Source organism: Fragaria vesca, linkage group LG2, assembly GCF_000184155.1.
Source record: "Fragaria vesca subsp. vesca linkage group LG2, FraVesHawaii_1.0, whole genome shotgun sequence".
Lineage (NCBI taxonomy): Eukaryota > Viridiplantae > Streptophyta > Magnoliopsida > Rosales > Rosaceae > Fragaria > Fragaria vesca.
The window spans coordinates 9,061,386-9,070,171 of NC_020492.1; positions in this window are offsets into that span (position 1 = coordinate 9,061,386).

The window sequence follows — 8,786 nt, forward strand, 5'->3', positions numbered from 1 at the left end:
GCGGCGCCGGCGCCGGCTCTGCCGGCAGCAGCGGCCGGAGGCCGATTCCGGCGACCTCCAAATCCTACCAAATTTTAACAGTAGCTTCCTCTCCACTCCCTCTACAACTTTCCTAACTAGCACAAACCCAAAATCCAAGCCTAACTAGGTCAAACGAGCAAAAACATCTAAAACACCCTAAAACTTCCACCTCTAATTTCTCCTTACTTGAAGCGAACCGGAGTGAGCCTTTTTAGGGCAAGGCAGCTGGGTTGGAGACCTTCAAAACCGTACCAAGCTTGCCCGGATTGGTGGCCGGAGGAGGGAGTTCCGGCGAAGGAGGACTTTGGGCAGCCCGAGGTTCTAGGCGGGAGAACTCCTTCACGGCGGCGCTAGGGCAGCCTTCACCGGCCTAGAATGGAAGCTGGGTCAGAGGGCAACCGAACGGGACCGGAGCGGCGGCCTACGGTGGCTGGACAGCGGCGAGCTGAGCGGAGGAAACCGGCGGGGGAGAGAGAGCTCGGGAGGGAGAGAGAGAAGAGAGAAAGAAAAGAGAGAAGAAGAAGAAATAGGCTTGGGCCTCCTACCCGGTCCAAGTCCTATATACAACCCAATTCCAAAAATAAAACACCCCGAAAAAATAATACCTGAATAAAAATTACCTTTTACTAGCTAAAATTTACCATTTTTACTGTCGTCATATTTTTCGCCTACGAATAATTCCCCGAAATTAATCGTCCCTCAAAACACCTCTAGGGACCGATTAAACTATTATCTCAATGACGGAGACGGTAAAATTCTTATTATAACCAAGCTAGTAAATAAGGTAAAAATTTAAGAGTCGGGATGTGACAATTCTCCCCTCCTTATAAAAATTTCGTCCTCGAAATTTACATACCTGACAAATCAAAGAGATAAGGATACTACTGCCTCATTTGCTCCTTTGATTCCCAAGTAGCTTCTTCTACTTGGTGACTCCTCCACAGAATTTAACAAGAGGAAAAGATTTGCTTCTAAGCAGTTGCTCCCTCTGGTCTAAAAACTGAACTGGATCCTCATCAAAGGTCAAATCTTTCTACAAAATAATCGGCTGCTCTTGCAACCCATGAGAGGAATCGGCAATATACTTGTGAAACATGAATACATGGAACACATTATGTATCCTGGATAATTCTGGAGGCAAAACTAACTGAAACGCAAGAGAGCCAACTTGATCTAAAAACCCGTAAGGACTAATAAATCTTGGACCAAGCTTTGCACGTTACTAAAACGTACCACCCCTTTCCAAGGAGACAATTTCGAAAACACCCAAAATACTCACTTGAAACTCATGGTCCTTCATGCGAACATCTTTATAAATCTACTGGCTACTAAGAGCTGCTTTAAGTCTACCTCAAACTCCTTTAACCTTTTCATTTAAATCCTGAATTATTTTAAATCTTCTCAAAGACTCTAAATCCTTCATTGAACTGCCACTAACGTTTACACGTAAGTGAGTTCAGTGATACCTATTCCAGAGTACGAGTACCCGTAGGTATGCACACTCTTTCCTGAGCAATGGAAATAGTTAACCCAAATAAAGCGCATAAATTTTCTATCACCATCGGGCTCAAATCTCCTAACGTCACGCGACAACCTCGTCAATACGCTGCTCACAGCTCGACAATGAAACCCACTTGCTAGGAAACTAAAGTTCACACATTCCCACATGCTCATAGGGGTCAAAATTAAGACCCGTTAAGTTAAGTGAACAGACTTTTAAGGATGCACACACTGCAGAACTGCAACAATCACTCCTACTACCGAGACACCTCGCAGAGTCTTTCGCGGAGCCAAAGCTCTCGCAAGTCCACAAGATAACCTTGCTCTGCCTAAATGACCAGTCCACCAACAAATGATAACTTCGATTTTCGAGATAACATTATGAAAAGATCAATAGCACGTCACTTAGGTCTCTCCACCAAAATTATTACATTACCATTTTATGCACCACCAGACTAGCAGCTTATGGGAATTCCAACTCTCCTGATTCTACTATCTCCACTATTCTCTTTACCACAAACCAGAAGATAATCGGAATCATGACTATCATGTGGAAACTAGGAATTCCTCCATGCTCGCCATAAACAAAACTGACTAATAATGCCCACGAAAAATTGGCACAGTCAATTCATGATGATAAACTTGACGTTGAAATCCACATAAATAGAACACCTCCTTACCTCTAACAACAATAAATCTGATAGCAGAAAACAATCTGAAAATCAGATATGCTCAAGTCTCCTACACATCCCAGGCCACGACTTCCCACCAAAAAGATTCTTCGAAAACTGAGCTTGCAATAACTTATGCGACTAACAAAAGCAAAGACAAATTTTTATACAAGACCCACTACTACACCTTGTGGTTCACCAACTAACGAAAACCATGAATTCAAGCAAGAATCAAAACTCATGGCTTAACTCAACTCAAGCTCCAAAAGAAATAATTTAAAGCACACGAAAAGCAAGTCCTCTAACTTCGAGCTCAAAAGCTCCACAGATCTCCGATATTCGCCAGAACCCGCTTCGAAATCGCACTAGAAACCTCCACTAATCATCCTAACACCAACAGATAAACGCACAACCAAAAAGCAAAGACCTCCCAAACAAAAACTTGGATCAATGAGTGGTCCCACCACAAAACGATCCTGAGAAGAGACGTTGATCAACCTATCAATAAATCTACTATTCGCCATAATAATCTCTTAATAAACCTTGACTCGAAAAACTTCTTGAGTCAACAGGGGAAAACCTTCTCCCATAATGCTACATCATGAAATATACCTACAACGACACAAACCATCAAATCAACATCACCATGCAACTCTTAAACTACCACATAGGATTTACGGCACCAAGACTCATCGCTTAAATGAACTCCAGCTCACTTGGGATCACCACTGGATTTATTCCGGAACCATGACTACGACACAACTACCAAATATCATTTACCTCGAAACTTCGACAAAATAACCAGAATTTCTACCCTTCAAATCGAAGCGTTGAATCCGCATTCCAAAATTTCAAGCTCTGAGGATACTACCTAAAAACTACAGTAGGAATAATTTAAATATTCCCACACACACCACAACCAAAACTTTACTCCATCTCACCGAATTAGAAATAAGGTGAGAACAGATTTGCCGCCTGTAGTCACCCATTGTGAACGAAATGATGTCAAAACCAACTTCGATCACAAATTTGAGACTTACATCATCCACCCGGAATGACATTGCTTAAAAAATACTTTGGACACCCACGCACTCTTGCTTTATGATCTAGTGGGTTCTATTCTACCGCTGCCACTTCCACCAATTTCATGCATCTACCTTAGAATTTATAAAACAAAAACTCATGACAACACCTATTTAAAATTTCACCATGTGTTGTCGTAAAACTGGAGTGACCACAACCATCCCGCTCTCACTCCACCATTACTTTTCGATTCCATTACATTATCATCTTCCCAAACACTCAACAAATTTGGAAACCAAACTTCAACACCTGGAATTCCAAAAGAATCCATACTGGCCCCACGATTAAAATAATATAACCGACAACTCACTCCATAATTCCAAACTTGCTTGAAACTCAACATTTAATGCCATCAATAAAATTATAAAATTCCCCAACTGTGGCACAACAAGAAGTTGTCACAACGCACTGACGAATGACTTTTGTAAAACCAACAATCCAAGTCATTCTACTTAGTGTTTTAACAAACTTCAACTAACCCACAATAGAGACCAAAATCATCAGAAAACTTACTATTCATCGACTACTAACATCCATCATTTTCAAAATATATTACCACTACCATCTAGATAAAATGCTCTAAGGATAGAAACATATCCATAATTAGCACTGCAGAAACCAGAACATATACCGCCATAACCAAAATTATCCCAACATGTTCCCAATTGATTTATGTTGCAGATAAAATTGTCGGCAAAATGGCTTTCAATCAAGACTTATCTAAATTGACATTTAGCTCTTTATGCAGCAATACCTTACCATCCAATCACTAGCCACAAATTTCCTAAAACCTTGATTAACCCAAGACTAGGGTCCTCAACAACTCATATAGGTACCCCTTTGAATTACCATTGGATACCTCACCTCATCATTTCAACTAACTTTTTCATCAATAGAATACACCACTACTTCGAACTTTCCTTCCAACTCAACTCTCTCAAAAGTCACGTAACTCAATACGAAAATCTCCCATCTATCAATTTTGACTCCAATCTTGCCCACAAAAAAATGGACAACTCCAAGGCATTAATCATCAACATTTCACCCAACAGATTTGCACAAGATGCTCACCTTAGCATCTTAATCTGAAACCCTAATCTTAATTAACCCAATCAATCATTGGATACCTGAAAGGAATGCTAACAAGCTTTTTCGTTCCCCACTCGCAAAACAACTCCAACAATTAATATCAAAAATATTAAATTAATGAACCTTGGAATAGGTGCAAACTATACACCTTTTCAAAACTCGAAGGATGAACACTCAAGAGGTCGGCGTACGGAGGCATAGTCTTAGAGATGTAGACATTTATGGCACACTACTGTCCATAAATAAAAGAAGAACAACTACATCACAAACCTAATCAACACATAGTGTCTAAAGCATATAATGCTAATAGATCCGCCGCGGTCGGACCATCACTCTATAGACACTAAGCATGACCAAGAATATGAGATAGTACTAAAAAGAGAAAGGAAACGAATAACCTAGTGCTCTGATACCAACTGACACGACCCACCCCAAATTTCACCCTGAAACCCAGAATAAGTCGTGCGGGGACCACCTCCAAGGAAAATTTACCGAAAAATCGGCATAACCTCCCTTGAAAATGGACAACCCTTCCTAATAATACCTGCAAACACTTCTGAAAATTTAAATCCAACCTTAAACTCCTGGAGTCTCCGTGCTCCCCAAAACACAACACCACCCAAATTATTTACTAATCTAAACAAATCTCATATCCAACCATTATTAGGTTCAGGGCAACTCTAACAGGAAAAAAAGGAAACATAATAAATTAACAAACGGAAGCTATATGATGACTATGTCTCATCCCCATGTACGCCCGACCTCAACTATGCAATCCTGCAAACTGGGCATTTTTAAAACGAAGAGCCCAGGGGAAAACATTTGAAACACGTTAGAGTGAGTGGACAAAAATAAATTAACGAATAAAATATTTATGTTTCCCCAAATCAATTTCCAAGGAAAATCGAATGCATGCTGCAAGCGATAAAACTTTTATCTCATAAATGTCGAGCCTCTCAGGCTCTATAATATATGTATCTATTTACACACGTTCATACTCCCTATATAAATTCATGGGTCTATATAGGGCTACTACGCTCGCGTCCAACGCTCACGTCACGCCTTAATGCGGTGCTACACTACGCCATTAAGGTGGACAGACGGGTGTATAAATATGTGCCCATACCCCCTGTATGAATTAACCACTCATATAGGGCTACTACGCTTCGCGTCCAACGCTCACGTCACACCATAATGCGGCTATATGCTACGCCATTAAGGTGGACAGACACATAGGGCTAGCTAGCATTTTTATACATACTCTCCTCATAAATACATATTTATATTCACCGAAAATCCCATTTTCGGTAACTCTCCAAGAGAAATAAAATCGTCAAAATAAAATGACGTCAAAATGCTCCACAACATTAATTGTTCATCTATGAACTATAGCATGCATTTTATTTAAAACAAAAGTCCACTCATAACTCTAGGCATAAGCCCGACGAAATCCAAATCGCCACTCCAATGAGGTTTCCTCGAAACCTGGCACAAATTTAAAAATTAATTCCCAACTAAAACTCCAATATTTAAACAAAATAGGCAAAATTAACCGAGAGCCATAGCTACGCTCATCATTGCCTAACTTCGATATTCTTAAATCGAAACGATCCGAACTTAAATATTATACTCGGCAGCCGTAATTACAACCTCCCCAAAAATACGACTTAAATCCTACGGCCGGATTCTACATTAATTAACCGCCAAAAATACCACACTTCGGAAATTCATAAACCTATCCAAAACTCATCCAAAAATTCCATAACTCACTTCAACAAACTCCCCTTAATATTCTAAATTTAAAGCCCTAAAAATCTTCCAAACAGTGGCGGCGCCGGCGGAGGCTCTGCCAGCAGCAGCGGCCGGAGGCCGATTCCGGCGACCTCCAAATCCTATCAAATTTTAACAGTAGCTTCCTCTCCACTCCCTCTACAACTTTCCTAACTAGCACAAACCCAAAATCCAAGCCTAACTAGGTCAAACGAGCAAAAACATCTAAAACACCCTAGAACTTCCACCTCTAATTTCTCATTACCTGAAGCGAACCGGAGTGAGCCCTTTTAGGGCAAGGCAGCTGGGTTGGAGACCTTCAAAACTGTACCAAGCTTGCCCGGATTGGTGGCCAGAGGAGGGAGTTCCGGCGAAGGAGGACTTTGGGCAGCCCGAGGTTCTAGGCGGGAGAACTCCTTCACGGCGGCGCTAGGGCAGCCTTCACCGGCCTAGAATGGAAGCTGGGTCGGAGGGCAACCGAATGGGACCGGAGCGGCGGCCTACGGTGGCCGGACGGCGGCGAGCTGAGCGGAGGAAACCGGCGGGGGAGAGAGAGAAGAGAGAAAGAAAAGAGAGAAGAAGAAGAAATAGGCTTGGGCCTCCTACCCGGTCCAAGTCCTATATACAACCCAATTCCAAAAATAAAACACCCCGAAAAAATAATACCCGAATAAAAATTACCTTTTACTAGCTAAAATTTACCATTTTTACCGTTGTCATGTTTTTCTCCTACGAATAATTCCCCGAAATTAATCGTCCCTCAAAACACCTCTAGGGACCGATTAAACTATTACCTCAATGACGGAGACGGTAAAATTCTTATTATAACCAAGCTAGTAAATAAGGTAAAAATTTAAGGGTCGGGATGTGACACGAATTCTGTTTATGCACTTCAACAGAATTCCTGGCAAACTGTATTTTGTGTTTCTTAAAAAATATTAAGGGAAGAAGAGAAGGATTTTTATTCTTTTGATTTTTCTGGTTTGATCGTCTCTTATAGACTACGAATTGAACAATTGCAATGCTTCGGTAGAACTAAAACGTTGCAATGGTTTGTTCAAAACCAGACTCTTCCAACAGACATATCTGTTGCAAAATAGAATCCAGATAAAAGGAAAAACAGTTTTCTGATTTTTATTTATAAGACCCCAAGGCCCATATATAAATAATTATATATATACACACACACACACACTCAAAGCCTATTAACACATATGTCAAGTGAATACATATAAAGGCTAACATCAAAACTATTTTTCCAATGTGGGAGTCTCCCACATTCTTCAACAATGTCAAGAAAATAAGCCTTTAAAATTTTCGGAGAAAGTAGAATCAATATGCATCGGAAAATGTGTCTTTTGGACTTGAACCTTTCCTAGTAACAACTTATCGGTATTACTTAGTGAGGTAGTGATAAATTTCATCTCGAACTGATCACCATTTGGTAGTAATACGAAACAATAAGCGGAACACATATGTCATCTTCACATTTCCAGTTTATACGGTTGTGTTCATTTTGGTCCTGAAAAAATCCCGACTTCATGAGAGCTCTAGAGAATTTAACCATATCAATTCTCATGGATACGACCCACATCACTCTCATATAGGTAATGCTAATTAAGGATAGTCCGTTCTATCCCACTTTAAGAAAAGCTATTAGCATAATTAAGAATAAATTATTCATCCCTTAATCATCAACGGAAACACACTTTGAATCGTCATTGGAATAGGCGAATGTGTGTTATGTAACGTGAGTCTTCCTCAACTAGTTTGCCTATTGAACCTAGACCATGGGATCTCCAATGTTGCTAGGTTAGGTTTCCGCCAAGTAATGATTCATTGTGTTGGCTTGAGACTCATTCCCCTCGATGTAAATACGATTTGCTCTTTAGGTAGGCCTTTAGTCAAAGGATCAGCCAAGTTTTCCTTTGATTTAATATAATCCAATGCTATAACGCTATTGGAGAGTAATTGTCGTATTGTAGCATGTCGTCGCCTAATATGCCTTGACTTACCATTATACATTGTGTTTTTGCCTCTATTTAGGGAAGCCATACTATCACAATGGATACATAGAGCCGTTAATGGCTTAGGCCATAATGGAATATCTTCAATGAAATTTCGAAGCCACTCGGCTTCTTCGGCAGCTTTATCCAAGGCTATAAATTCTTATTCCATTGTAGAACGTGTTATGCATGTATGTTTAGATGACTTCCAAGACACGGCACCTCCATTAAGTGTAAAAACATAACCACTTGTGGATTTACTATCCGTGCTTCTGGAGATCCAATTGGCATCGCTATATCCTTCCAAAACATGAGGATATTTTGTGTAATGAAGACCATAATTAATTGTATGCTTTAAGTATCTTAATACTCTAATTAAAGCATGCCAATGTTCTCTACAAGGATTGCATGAGTACCGACTCAACCGGCTCATGGAATATGCCAATCTGGTCTTGTACAATTCGTAATGTACATTAAGCTTCCAACTATTTGTGTGTATTCTAATGGTTACACACTTTCTCCATAGTTCTTTGAAAGCTTACACACACACACTCAAAGCCTATTAACACATATATCAAGTGAATACATATAAAGGCTAACATCAAAACTATTTTTCCAATGTGGGAGTCTCCCACATTCTCCAACA